The 15,708-nt window shown below is 43.6% G+C and overlaps 1 protein-coding gene across 1 annotated transcript in view; it reads left to right on the forward strand.

The window, feature by feature from the left end:
- Positions 1-15,708, forward strand: part of LOC131891381 (uncharacterized) — an 83,365-nt gene that overhangs the window by 62,912 nt on the left and 4,745 nt on the right. The window lies entirely within an intron of this gene.

Below are 15,708 nucleotides of genomic sequence, written 5' to 3' on the forward strand. Positions count from 1 at the left end.
CGGACTTTTTATCTAGGAATCCGATCTGCTCGATTCCGATGACTCAAACGTCGATTGACTTACAGAAAGATGACCCCTTAGTCAAAAACTTTTTACTGACTTTGCAAAGGACAGCCGAACTCCTCTTTCCTTCGTTAAAAACCTTCTCTCCGCATTCAGGCGGCATTTTATGCCACGTTGACGACAAAAATGTATCTCGAATTTTTGCGCCAGTTAGTTTGCAATTCCAAATCCTCCAATAAGCACATAATTCTCAGTTTTTTTTTTTTTTTTGTTTGGTTTTTCACGGGCTTTTCTAACCGCATACAGGGATGTAATCCCCAGTATATTAAAATGAAAGATTATATTCGTCTTATTTATTACTTTCAATTTTTTATATGATATTTGGTCTACCAACGAATTTGACTTGGCAGACCGGAGCTAATCTTGAATGTAGGGTTGATCTGGAATGCTATCTAAAAATTTCTCCAAGTCTGACTGAAAAGATGCTACCGGATCAAAAGGCCTACGTATTCCCTACGAATATCAGAGGGAAGCAAATTAAACAATGAAGGAAGCCCGGAGAAAGAAGAGTGTGGACTTCATTGTTCGAGCTAGCCTGGATTCTCGAAGACTTGAAGGTGCTCTCAAAACGCACATTAAGCCTCTACGGTCACTAGAATTGACCTAAACCCTGGGTTGGACAAAGCTCATGGATACTTTTGAAACGTACAATATCAGATACCTTTCGTACCTTCTCTGAGTACGTACAATCCCAACCGTTCTAACCTTTCCCAATACGATAGCTCTCTCATTCCTGTGATGTTCCTAGTGAAACATCTTTGGACTTGCTCGACCTTTTGCAAACCTGCTGAACTCATTGGAGCCCAAATGGGTGAGGCGTATCAAGATGTGGCTGGACAATCGACTTGTACAGAGTTAGCATGTGATGGTATACTCTGGACTTAAACGTGCGATATAATCCAACCACACATTTGAAAAGCCTTACCCACCTTCAGTGGATATGCTCATCGAACTTTTCATTATTTTGGAGGACTAACACCTAGATCTTTCATAGATGAGACCTGCTCAATATCTTTACCTCCATTATCTACGAGTGGAGTATTTAAGGAGTTGACCCAAATTCTTGAGCGGATTTCATCGTTCAGGGCCATATTACTCTTCAGTTACCAAGAGTAGATTCGATTTAAGTCTTTGCAAGGCTACTGGATTCTGGCCATTCCTACCAGAAACTAACTTTGTATCGTCAGCATAAGAAGAGAGACTGGCAGTGATACTAAGCTTTTGAAGCGGGGCAACGAATATAATAAACAAGAGGGCCCTAAGATCGAACCCTGGGGAACACGTACTTACCTATGTATGTCACTAAGGATCCCTCAACTTAACCAATTGCTTCCTACCAAAAATGAAACTTTTTAACCAATTGAGAACCCTGCCTTGGATCCAATTTTATGGAGCCTGTTAACTAAAAGCCCATGATCTACCTTGTCAAAGGCCTTTGCAAAGTCGAGATAAACTACATCAACTGATTCATGACTCTCTAGTCCCTCAATAACCCGCTCATATGTTCAATCAGTTGGGTAACCGGGCTAAAACAGTGCTCGGAACCCATGCTGCTAGGAGGAAGGATTCATGAATATCCAAGAAATTCAACAAGTTTGAACTTCATGATCTTCTCAAACACCTTCGCAATATTCGAAGTGAGAGAAAATCGGCCTGTCAATTACTGGGAGCGACTTATCTCCCCCTTTAAAAATTGGACACAGACTAGCTTTTAGTAAGATGGAAACTTGCCCTGATCCAAGATGCAGGGCATCAAGTACGAGAAAACAGGAGCGAGAACCATGAGCATCTCATCAAAGCTGAGATGTCACACCATCAGGACCAGGAGAGCTGGAAAGCCTCAAGTCCTTATGGCCTCTAAAGCATCTTCATCTCTGCTACAAAGATCATCTAACGCTCAGCGTTGACGTAGCCATGTCAACATCAACAGACTTCATCTTCAGAGCAATGAGCTGTTGCTTCCGAAACTCAGTGGGTTGAAACACACTAGGAACTGATCTCAAGCATGTAGTTCATATTCTACATTGCTAATTGGTGCCCATCAACCTCAAAAGGCCCAACAGAGTGTTTCATTTTTCTCTTAGAGTTCGCATAAGAGAAAAATGCCTTCGGATTCGACCTGACCTCCCTGAACACACCTTACTCTCAGTTTGTAAGTGGTCATATTCGATGGAGGCCTTAATCTTACCTGAACTACGTCCAACTTTTTTTGGAGACTAGCCACAATTACTGGATTCGAAGTGCTCTTAGCCTTTTTCTGTTTTGCAACTCTTTTTGAACAAAGTCTCCTATATTTTGGAATTTTTGTCCGTGTCCACCTTTCGGAACACATCAGAGATTGCTAAACTGGAGCAAACTTCCTTAAAAACGAAACTAACTTATCAATGGCTGCATCTATGGACGATTCCTGCTTCAGAATTGAATCAGGTCAAGTTCTTCTAATCTTTCTATAATCAACGGCCAATGTTCATTTTGAAACTTGAACTTAGCCAAAACCGACCTTTTTGGGCCGGTTTTAGCTCTAGAGCACGCGGCTTTTGAGTAATGGGTCGACCCTATCTCAAGAACATGATGATCTGACAGATTAGTAGGTGTCACATGGACATACTGGATCAGATCAGGGTCATTGGAAAAGACCAAGTCGAGAACCGCTATTCTCTTCTAGTGCTTCACCAACGTGCGGGAGAAATTGCGCAAGATCGCAAATCTTCCGCTTTCTCGAACGACTGAGGTGTCGATTTCGAAAATGGGAATATACCCATCAGCATAACCTCCCACTCTAACAACGCTAGCCGGAAAGTTAAAGTCCCTACAAAGAAAACCTTCGAGCAAACTGCCAGGTCCAACTCTTTCCAGTGAATTGGAGAGCTGACGAAAAGAGCTTGCTGAACAAGAAGGGGTCTAATACAGTTGTAACAATAGACAAATCAAGACCTCGAAGATGACAAACTAAGACCTCTAGCTTCTCCATTCGACATTTGTACATGATAAGTGTGCAAATCATTCTAACATATAGGCATACGCCCCATTGGGAATATGGGATATCAGGGCGTATCTATCACAACGAACTAAGTTGAAACAACTATGGTTAGTTCTTCATCTAAGACCTGCCGAAGCCAGGTTTCTGTTATAGAGATGAATGCAATCTCTCTCTCAACGGCTAGTTCTTCTTAAGATCTTAACTTTTGTTCTGTCCTTTTAGAAATCAGACAATGCACGTTCAAAATATAGCCCCTTTACGGGCCTCTCTTTTGACGGACCAAGTTCACAAGATCTTGGACCATCCTCTCCAACCTAAAAAATCCTTCTTATCAACAAAGCTACGTTTCTACTGGAGGCAGATGCATGAGCTAATGGGGATGGTTGGTTTGAGGAATGGGTTGGCAGCTACATTTGAATAGGAACGTATTTTGGGAATAGGGGTGGGCAAGGAATATTAGGGAAGAGAGTTTTTATAGGATAGGGTGGATTGGTATTTGAAGGAAGAGGAGGGAATTGGAGAGAGGGGTGGGGTAGGAGGAGAGGAGGGAGAAGCTAAATGGGTAAGGAAGGGGTGGGTGGGATTAGTTTAGGAATAGGGTAGCTCTAAAACTACGAACTGAGCTATCCTATTTCTCGGCTTTCTTTGCGTCCTTCACATGGACGGAGGTACACCGTACATTAAAGCACGTCTTAAGTCTCATGGACTGACGGCACATGTACGGGTGAAAAAAAGGACAACTCTACCTTTGAACATCCCTTCTTACTATGATTACTTCTCAAGGCCGAACTTGAGAAGTTTTTGACACCATTTAGGGTGTCAAACTGAAGCCTTTTCCTTCTTCAGGACAAGGCTGCTTTCGATAAACAGGACAGACTATTTTCTCTACAACTGTCTTTTCCTGCGCTTTTTCAAGAGGAGATACTACTTCAACTTCTACGTTGGTCAAATTAGTCGACTTCTCAACTACTGGGTGAGCCTGTTCTTCAAGCAGCACCTGGTTTCATTGACCCAAGCAACTAAAGCTCTATAATAAACGGCTATTGACTATGGAAGGATCCTTTCCAGCTAAGACCAGGTCCCAACATTTGTCTAGCCTCTTGCTGACTTTTCCTAAAATAGCTTCCATCATGAATGCAGGAGGAACTATCTATTAGTAACAAAATCAACAGGCCAAGAAAAAGAGAAGAAAAGAACTAAAAAAGCTGTGCCAATCTTGTCCTGAGATACAGGACAACAGAGGAAAATAGGAATGAACTACTTCACATCAAACTAACATACAAATCAAAGATGGAGATAGTAAACAAGAAGTAAGTGACAGAGAAAAGCAAGGAATCAAAGCACATATGTAAACTAGGACATCAACAAGAAAACACAGAATAAACTCAACTAACTGGTCGAACACAAAAATAAATCAATACAGTAATGAACAATAAATTCTAACTCTAAAGGACCAATACAATCAACTGAAGAACTACACATAACGATTTTGGAACTAGAAAAAACTACACTACAAATCAGAAAGAAACTGCTGAAGCTAGACATAAACATAAATTAGCAATAAACTTATTAGGTTTTAAAAGTAATTACGTCTTACCAAAGAGCCGTGAAAAACCAAACTTAATTGAGTGAATGAATGGCAATTCCCATTCATTCACCCACACACAAACACCACGAACACTACACGTGCACAGCAACCAAGGAGCAACAGAGGAAGTCAACACCTTGGTTCGAAATTCCTGGGAGATAAGAAAGAGAGCAAACTAAATGAGTCTGTTCTCAGCGAGCTCCAAAACAGGAATGAAGGGCACATGGGAATCTTCAAAAACTGCTGAGCGAATCCTTTCTGATTTTTATTGGCCATCACTTCGTTGTGATGTCGAGGAACATATCAACACACAGTGTTCCCTGCCAAGTCAGTAAACCGTCGCGTCGAATTACGGCTTCTCTTCGGCCGATACAGCCAGCTCCATGTCCGAATCCTCAGGTCCATATTGATCTATTCGGTCTCTTTGTTTCTACGTCCTCCGGCAAAAAGTTTGTTCTTGTAATAACCGATGCTTTTAGCAAATATGCTGAACTCACAGCTATTCCTTCTAAGGATGCCGGAGTTGTAGCAAAAGCCATTATGGATTGCTGGATCACCAGATATTCGACACCGAAAGAAATTATTTCGGATCAGGGTCGTGAGTTTTATAACTCCCTGATGAAAGATCTGTCGAAGAGACTGGGATTCTTTCATAAATCTACTTTACCTTATCATCCCCAATGTAGTTCACGTGCTGAAATTTTCAATAACACAATGAAGGCCTATTTACGTGCCGTTATTCAACCCCCTTATCTCGAATGGGACAAATATCTCCCAGCGTTGCGAAATAGTTTATAATACCTACATCACTTTTTCTCTCATTTTTGGCATGGCACCTCATATATGCCATTCTTTGATATGCCCCATCAATTAATTACAATGAAAAGTGTGGAGATGCTTTAAACCACTCAGTAATGCCCGCCAGAAGGCTGCCGAGGTGAATCTTGAATATCAGTCAATGTATAAAAATCTATATGACGTGAAGAATAAGACAAAAGATCTCCCATTTCAGGTCGGTGACTATGTTTTTGTCGATCAAGTCCCGAATCAAAAATATAAAAATGCTAAATTACACCCTCATTCGTCGGCCCTTTCCTTGTTGTTCAAATGAAAGCGCCTAATCTCGTCATTGATTTTGGCAAAAAGAAGGGGATTAATCCACTTCAACAGGGCTAAACTTGCTCATGTTAAACCCGATCTGACGAGTTTAGCTCCCACGCCAAAATCACCTCGTCGCTGTCCGGCTTCTCCGGTCTTAGTTCACGTCGACGTTGATGACTTTGCTCTGTCACCTAATGATTCTTCTCTCTCTCCGGCTATCGATCGTGAGCATTCCGATCGTGAACCTTCCGATCCGGAAAGTTCACTCACTTCTGAGAGCACTCCAGACGTTCGTGAGCCTCCCGAAGTGCTGCGCACACCCTCCCCCTCTCGTGAGCTTGGTGCAAGGCCTAAAGAGCTCTCTCTTTATCCGGAATAATGCGTTCTCTGCGTAATTTAACTCTTTCCGAGCGTCAACCCGCACAGGACTCGGACCTGCCTTTTGGTCATATATAGGTGTTCCTGATTTTGCCTCTACCCCTCTTGCCAATTTAATTAAGGAGAGGTCTCCATCAAAAGAGTCAGTCTCTTGGATCGTCTCCTTCGGCCCGCTACCCGTTCAAGAGGTCCGGTCTCAGATCAACCCTGCCAAACATTCCTCTTGAGCGCAAACCTTGCTCTAAACCAAAATGATGCTTCATCCATTCTTCGTCATCTCTTTTCTTCCCTTTGAGATGTCTGCTTCCTTTTCAGATCCAAGCGGCCTCACCCAGTTCATCAAAACCAACACTGTGGTCTGGTCACATTCCCGGGCTGATCTGCTTTTTGAGGTCAATCTAACCTCGATCTCGGAGCATGTTGATCTTACATCCAACTCGCCACTGCTTCACAGATGACCTCAACATCGAACAAGGTCAAGCCCCATCAACTTCTCCAGTCTTTCTGTACTTCAGACCAGTCATCTTGGCAGTCATTCATCGATTTTTCTCATGGCGAGCATCACCATAAGCGCTTCGTTGGTGCCCTGCTAGCTTCCCTTGCTACTGGAGTGGCTGGGTTCGTTTTTGGAGATCAATACCATTCGTCCCAAACCGACGCCGAACTGCTGGCAAATCAGAAATATCTGCTGTCAGTAGTTCGTGAACATGTGCACCGTTTTAGCCTCAATTACCGCGACATCCAAAACGTGGCTCGTGGTCTTCAACAAGAGTCGTTGCTTGTGTTAAGGCCTATCACGCGGAACATGTCGCCTTCGACGTTTCTTCAGCCTTCGCTCTCCAGGCCAGGCGCGCTTTCCACACTCTTTAATGGCCTGGAAACTCTTCTTGTGGAAACCGTATTTCCCCTCTTTGGTCAAGGTTAATGTTTTATCCAGCAAGTTAAACCAGCTTGCTGCGCAGGCACACAAGAAAAATCTCATGCATGCTGTGCCCAGCGAGCTGGACGTCTTCAAATCACCCGCCAGCTTTGCTGTCTCCCGCGACCTCCTCCTCCGAATTGTGGTACATCTACCTGCTTCTCGCATTCAGCACCACTTCTCTGCTCACCGCCTTCTCGACTTTCCTCTCCTCATCAATGGTTCTTGGCATCAGATCGGCAGTACTGACAATTTGCTGCTTATCAACCAAGACCCATCACTCCATACCATCATCTCTTCTACCCATCTTTCTTCCTGCACCAACAATGGCCAGTATCTGCTCTGCCAAGATCTCCCCACCACAAGGACACCCGCATCATCTCTCATGTTTGGTGGGCTCTCTTCTCTGAGAGACGTGATTGGGTACTCCAGACATGTGCCATCACCCGCAGCAGTTCAATTCCTCAATCTTGCGCGTCTCCTCCACGTCTTTTGCTGTTTTTCATCCTGAGTTACTCCCCTTCAAAATTGTCTGTGAAAATAAAGAATTCGACTCCCTGAGTTTCAAGGGTTGAAGATCGTTGACATTCAGCCTCAGTGCACTGGGAAAATTCACTATCTCGAAATTTTCAATGACAAACATGTAATGATGCATGAGACCATACTACACTTTTTATCTCCACTATTTCGTTGAGTGAACTTTCTCATGATTCGAACAGTTCTGTGTCAGTTCAGTTCAGTTAACAGTAACATTATCGAGCATGAGCAACATGCTCTTCACCGGGATATCACATCTCCCTCACACAGGGGGGAGACATCCGGGTTACAGGGCCGTCCCACACAGGGATCACGGACCATCCTTTGGGATTCACGGACCATCCTCTGGATGGGTACGGGTGTTTGGCCGTTGCCTCCACGCTCCAATCCCCCCCCACGGGGAGAGCCAACACCGTGCTCAATCCCCTCCACGGGGAGAGCCACACACCGCGCTCGAATCCCCTCCACGGGGAGAGCCACACACAGCGCTCGAATCCCCTCCACGGGGAGAGCCACACAGGAGGCCACAGCCGGACTACCAACTGCGCCCTATTTGTGTACGCTTCTTGACTGACTTGTATTTCTGACTAGTACGGTTTATATATACATGACTAGAATTAACAGTAACATTATCGAGCATGAGCAGCATGCTCTTCACCGGGATATCACAATCTTGGATTCGAATGTGACATGTTTTCTTTTATATAATAATAATATTTTTTTATGTGTCACTGACACACAAATCCCCCCCCCCCCGAGGGATATTGTGTCACCTTCATGCGCGCTTGCTCTTGATGTCATATGTTATGATCTGCGCTCATGCACGCCCGCTTTCTCTGAGAATACAGTCAGTAAAAACCGAGCTCTGTCCATAACACACTAGCTGCATAAGGAATCTTTGCCATTAAGAAAAATGGCGTGATAAGTCCCGGCGGGTCATAGATGCTAGCCATTGCCTCCAACACTAGTCTTTTAGACACAACTCGACCGGAGATCTTTGAAACTAGTTTTTTAACAAAGCAAATCCAATAGAATCTCGGATTGTGTCCCACTGAAGACCCAATCTAGCTATTGTTGGTTCCTGTAGACATCGATCCGGACCCAAACCATCAAGAACCCCAACGCCGTTGCTTGCAAACTTGTGAGCGGTGAACCCTCCAAGAGCCAAAACTGTTATCACTCCATGGAGAAGATCTCGTGCCTCTTCTTCGCTATCAGCAGTAGTGGATAGATCGTCCATGTACAAATTGTTGCGTATTTCCTCTGCTGCTTTGGGATAAATATCTTTAAAGATTTCTGCCGTCCGTAAGAGACACCAAATTGCTTGGAAAGGGGACGATTTTACCCCAAAAGTGACGGCCACCATTCGAAATACTTTGACTTCCAGATCCACATTGATATCTCTCCAGAGATATCGTAGAGCGTCTTGATCTGAATGCAAAGCGATCGAAAGAAACATTTTTTTGATGTCCGCAGTAATGGCAATCTTCATGGATAGGAAACGTAATTGAAGTTCGGCTTTGTCGGGAGGAGGTTCGGACCAGTATAGACCATGTCATTGAGGGATTTTTGCGAATGTTTATCCTTACTGGCTGCGTTCATTACCACTCTGCATTATGTAGTGGTGCTCTCCTTGAACGCAGGATGTGTTTCAAGGTAATAGGTGAAGCGCCCATCTTTTGGAAACAATTCATCTTCCGGCACCCGTTCAGAAGTTCCTTGCTCTTCCATGGTGGAATAAGCCTCGCTGAGAAGATTTTGGTGTGCGGTTTTAGTGCGTTTTTCGACACTTGCCATCACACATTTGGGTCTCGCACAATTATTAGAGAGATATCAACTTGGGTCCTCTTTCCAGAGGAGGCTAGTTATCAACTTCTTTCCCCTTTGATCATAGCTTGTGACCTCTGCCATTTTGCGCATGGCCTCTTCTTCTTCCACAGTGAGCTTGTCATCCTGGGGGACAATTCCCAAATGCTCTTGATGCCAAAAGGATCTCAAATCAATCAGGCTTTTCGAAGAGGTGACCAGTACTGTGAGGGCCATTGAAGGATTCTCGACTTCTGTCTTTGGATGGGCACCACAGAGTATCCATCTGAGTCTGGTCTTTTGTGCAGCAGTTCGGATAGTAGTCCAGTCACAGGTGGTTCTGAACAAAAGTAAGTGAACAATGGTTCACCTACGAGAACATCGATTTGGAGTTCCCCCGGAGAAGGATATTCCTCGGTGAAATTGATGTTCTTCAAATGATCGAAATAATTCTTATTGAAACGAATAGGCCTCACAGGTTGTGCGATGCTTGGTATAGTCGTTGCCGAAATTGGGTCGGAAATGAAGGATCCATCAAGAGCTTGAATCTGAAATTGAACGCTCCTCTCCTGAGTTCTCCTCGAGTGTCCCCCACCGGCAACGTTCATTTATAGATATTGTCGGGGACCATCCAAGCCTAATGACAATGCACAATCTCTCGTGATTAGGTTTTGTTCCGCAGCCGCATCGAATAAAAATCGAACTTTCAGCACCTCTCCACTTACTGGGGTTTTTTATATATCCAACGCAAGTGCGTAATATTCCTCTCAATTGATTGTTGGGAGTGTCCTTGGTTATGGTGACAGTGGGATTGATTATTTTATCGCTTGCGTCTAATGGGGTTGCCAAGTGGTGGTGTTTGTTCAGCACCTCTCGATTTTGTTGAACATTAACCGAAGGCACAATCGAATTATGGGTCCATCTAGAATGGCGGGTAGGGTTGGCGCATCCGGGAATCGTACACAATGGTCCCAAGCAGTTCTTGCGGTGCTCAAAACTGTACGGTTCCAAACATCTGGTGCAAAGCTTTTTCGTCCTCCGACGCTCTTCCAAATCGTTCGGTCTCATTTTCTGCATTTTGAAGCAAGCCAAGCTCCCATGTCCCCTTCTTTTGCAGAATCATCTCCTGAGAAAGGTCTGACATCTTTAGTGACGTCGTATTGGAGACCCATGACTGCTGCTAGTTGGGGACCTACACCTAAGGTACTTCCATCCAGCTGGGATGCGTTCCCGGCTGTCGGTTGTTGAAGCTCCTGTGTTAATTGGTCTATTTCTCATCTTATTTTTCCCAATTTTCGGTATTCTTCGTCAATTGCGTCGGTCTCCGGATTTTCGCCATCCAAATCGAAGGTCGAGAATTTGTTGGTGACAATCGTCCAATTTATTGAACTTTGTTTCCAGGTCCGCAAGATACGAAGACAAGTTTCGGATTAGGAATGTTCGCTCACTTGAACCAGGCTGAAATCCCCTCAAGCTTACCATTTCCTTTCTGATTGTACTTGTTACTCGGGTGAAAGAAGCTTTAAATCCTCGTCGACTTTTTAGGGCCAGTGACTCCCGAATGTCCTCCTGTGCTCCAAAACTCTGGACGATAGATCGAGTCCGTAGATCACCAGGATTTGTCGCCATAATCGATTTATAAGCAAGAATCAAACCGGCGTTGATTCAAGACGGGGGTGCTTACTTGAGGTGGTGGCTCTAAGTAAGCGCTTCTTCAATTTTTCGGTGAACTAAATGAATGAATTTGATTGGTGGACTGCTACATAAGCTTTTGACAACATAACTTTGAAACGATCAACTTTGCATGTAAATGATTTCAAATTGATCTACCTTTAATTGAGGAGATCTACGTTTCTACGTTGGAGTCATCTTGGGGATCCACAAAGTGTTGGTCATGCACAATCACATCATGCGTAAAGACACCACCATTCAACTGATTGATGCCCGGGTATGCTGCCCAGCCATCACTAATGACATGGGATCCAGGCAAGATGTACCTTTGGATGGCAGTCTCCAATGTTTGTGTTGAACAGTCAGGTACTTTCACCATGAAGCATCTGTTAGTGTCTCACTCGATACCTCCAAACAGCCATGTCTGAGGGACGGCTCTGCCACGGTGATACTTGGCCTTAGCCACCAGTGTCTCGTCAATTTCTTGATGGGGCTCAAATTCCTAACAGCGTCCATTCTCACCCCCCAATCTCAATGGGAATGGCCAAGAGGAACTCGCCAGCAATATCACGGCAGAAGTTCTCCCAATCAGTGGTGGTTTTGCTAGACATGCTGCCAGATTCCCAAGTACACTCCTTTAGGAGCCAGTCCCTGGACCACTCATAAATGAATTTCAGAATTCGGCCAAGGGGAAGCTTTGCCCGCTCAAAGAATGACCCAATCCTAATGCTCTGGACAGACTTGCAACCTCCGCAACGCCAAATGATCCCTTCACTCCATGATGAATCTGCTACCTGAGTTCGGCGACGGTTGCCGCAGTTACACATGAATGGATGTGTTTGCCAATAATCTTTGCTTGGCCAGTCAAAAGATTGCATTCCTTGTGTTAAGAGTGGCGAGGATTACGTCTTCATGTCTGTAATTCTCCTCAAGGACCTGTGCGCTGGCGAGGATGGAGGTAGGATCCACAAGTTGGTACATGATATTTGTCAGGGGAAATGCAGAATTGAATTTTGCCGTTCGGTTTAGGTGCAATAACTACTGGGTAACACCATGTACTGGGTTCGTCACCCATAGGAGCAATCATGGCACGATTTGTCACATCTTAAGCTCTTCTTGGACTTGATCGCACAGTCAATAAGGGACGGGATGGGCAGCGTGTAAGGCGAAAGGTTTGTAACCGTCCTTAAGCAGATTCTCATGGGTTATCCCACGATAGGACCTGTCATATAACGAAGTTCTGAAGAGTCATCAAAGACCTTGGTATAAATTGATCGAAGTTTGGACCTGATTGCTTTGAAAAGTTCCAGATCCCTTGAATGTTTTGGTAATGATTGGATCCATTTATTTATTTCAAACCAAACTGGAGAAGGGGTTGGGGGGTGTCCGCTTGACGTGTTCTGGGTCGCCGCAACTGGCTGAGATAGTTTGGGGAATCTTCACTAACGATATGCAGATATTTGGGAGTCCACGGTCCAATGGAACTGGACCATTTCCTACAGTCCCAACAACTAATGGTGGAAAAGGTGTGGACTCGCTGCTCTTATGAAAATCTCGTCTTTATCCAATGACCCCTATTTGAAATTGGTGAAAGTGATTTTCATGATCACCAAGATTGGCATCGTGTGAGTCCTTATCGCCTGCCATTGCATCAGACATGACTTACTCGTCCGCTTCGGAATATTTGCTTAAAGCTTCATCCCACTTCCTCATGACGAGCTCTAGATGAGTGGGATACTCGTCTTTTTGTATATTTGAATAGCTCCCAACGGCTTGGCTTTGTGTCAAGATACCGTACCCTTGAAGGCACGACGACATCGGATCAGTTGGGCAATCTCCTCACGGGAATGAGAATACTCGTCGCCAGGCATGATGGAAGTAATTTGAGGAATAATTGAGATAAAGTGATAGGGTCTCAGATGAAGGGGCGGGCCCCGAACTATGGTCTAACTTTGTCTAACAGACCAGTGGTGGAAATCCGAATGTGGGTGGTCCTTTAAATCCGTTGCGCCATGGACGCATCAGTTCAATAATGAGACCCATTCCCAACTCTTAAAACGTTCTATTTCTTTTTGTTCGCTAGCTTTCTCTCCAGCAACTCCACGAGAAAAGGATCTAGCTCGAACCAAAGAAAGGCATAGATATTCTGGATTTATAACAGGAGCTGTAAGGCGAAAAGATCTAAATTTAGTATTAGACCATTTTCCAAAAATAATCAGACTCAGCGTAATCCATTAATGGACAGAATCGAATTTTACACGCCACTCTTCCTTGAACAAATTGTTGAAGGCTTGTCTTGGACAGCTTGTCAAAATCGGCAAGAAGCTTTTGCTTCTCCTTGATGGAAAAAGTGCTTCTTTTGGCAGAAGCCATCAAGTATGACTGTTTGATTTTACGAGAAAGCAGCTGAAAAAACTTGCTTTTATAAAGTGGCACAACCAGTTTCCGCCGAAAACTTCATTGTTAAGCGCAGGTAATAAACAACAAAATATATTTTTTGCAGGCCTTCATTTCTGCTCTTATATCCGATGCTCTTATATCCGACTTTTACTGTAATGGTTTTAACATATTTGAAGATGCAAGGTACTACATTGATGATTAAGAAGTTGAAAGAATAGATAATGTAAGAATAGCTACATTGGTAAACAATCTTACTAAGTATACAAGTAATGAAAAGTTAAAAACTGTTAAACACTCCCAGCTATGATTTCTCAATGAAGATGATGCTAGAAGAACCTATGTGAGAAATTGCTCTGGTACAATTCACATGCTACTTCCATTAAGTAAAATATTTCGTTTTTGCAATGAAGTAGAACATGTGTTTAGAGGTGTAAAACATAGAATTACATTTAAATTAAACAAACCAAAGAGACTCATACAAAAGGCCCATGTAGCAGTAGGAGATGCGCAAGTTGCCATTACAAAATGTCTTTGGATGGTTCCATATACTGATCCTAGTTTTTAGGAAAGTCTAAGCAAAGTTTACTGACTCCGATGTAGTATTGTCGATAAAAACCGACAAAGGAGCGTCACCTGTGTCATCATGGGACAAATCGATGGAATAACCCTTTTGAGCCCCTTTGCTAGCGAAGACTTGAACGAAACCAAGAGCAAGGTCATGTTTGGTAGTGTTTTTTTTGGTTTGGTTTATCACGGACTTCCTTACCGCTACCAGGATTGGAATCCCAGCAGTTCAAGACTAGAAGATTATTTCTTATAAAGATTGAAAGGTAATAAATAGACGAATTACGACCTTTCATTTTAATAGCACTGGGGACTAACTTCCCTGGAGCGGTTAGAAAACCCCTTGAAAAGCCATGTGGCCGCCCTACTCGCCGGATGCAATTCCCCTTGATTATTCTTTTTGGCCGCATGTTGAGTCCAAAGCCTGTGGCATCCCGCACCCAAATATTGAAGCCCTCAAGGCCGTTGTTAATGAGAACTGGGACTCCATGGATCCGTATTTCATCAGGAAGACCTGCAAGGCCTTCAGGTTGCGGCTCGAGGCCATTGTGGTTGGTGGTGGGGGCTACATCAAAAATTAGGGGAGGTCAGACCTGACCAAATATCATTGTCAAATGTCAAATGTATGAAATAAATGGTTGGTAAATCATACGGTGCTAAACATGGAAAATGTGAGTGTTGGATTAATTGCTACGCACCCGTTAGACATTCTCTAACGTCAAATTTGGCTTCAAGTGTTTTGAGGGGAAATTATACCTTGAAAACTGGTTCTCATAAAAGAAAACTGTGTATTCTATTAGGGCTCTCTAGTAGAAGAGTACAAGCATGAAAGGCTACCCCTGAAGGGCGCAGAAAGATCCAAGAAGCCAAATTTTATAACAATGGAAATAATAGAAACCAGTTTTAAGTGACAAAGCGCGCTCTAATCTAGCCAACGACTTTCTTCAAAAAGAGAGGCAATGTCATGTAGATTCTTGCTCCAATGGTTTTTCCTTACATTTTCATTTGAATTTAGAGCAATTGAAAAAGTACTTTCAGATATCAACGGAAAGGGTAAGTAAATCACCCAACTTACCAAAGTACCCAAAATCACCCAAATGGCGAACACATTCAAGGTGTCTTGATCTTGTTGGCTTTCTTCAAGCCTCACTTTTATAAACTCCACACAACGGATGCCCCACAATCGAATAAATAGCCATTCTTTAATCAATTCAGAATGATTCGGTTCATTGGCCTAATGAGGGAGAGCGACCGTGGGTTGTCCACAACATCCATTATCACGGGTAACAATAGTCATCCTTTCAACTGTTACATAGACCTGATAAGTCAATGGGCCAGATATGGAGGCGCCAAACTCACGAAAAAATGGAACTTCCCACCAACGGTTGCTTTTAACGGCAGTCAAAGGGTTATATCTAAACGGGTTTGGACTCTTTGACGACATTTATTGGAGACTGTAAACCGATGCTGAAGAACAGGATGCAAGAGACAATATTTGACAAAAGGCCACAAATAAGTAGCGTTGGAGCAAATCGGGCAAAATGTGGGACTGACTGGAGGCTTTTGTTTTTCTTTCACTTTTTACCCAACTCCCCAGTAATGGACTCAAGTCCTGCGGATCACTTGTTTTATTTAGTGGACTCATTTTTAATCTGAAAAAAAAAATCAAGTGGTTCACCAACAAAACAGAACGCTTCATTC

The sequence above is a fragment of the Tigriopus californicus genome, chromosome 12, assembly GCF_007210705.1.
Source record: "Tigriopus californicus strain San Diego chromosome 12, Tcal_SD_v2.1, whole genome shotgun sequence".
Classification (NCBI taxonomy): Eukaryota; Metazoa; Arthropoda; class Copepoda; order Harpacticoida; family Harpacticidae; genus Tigriopus; species Tigriopus californicus.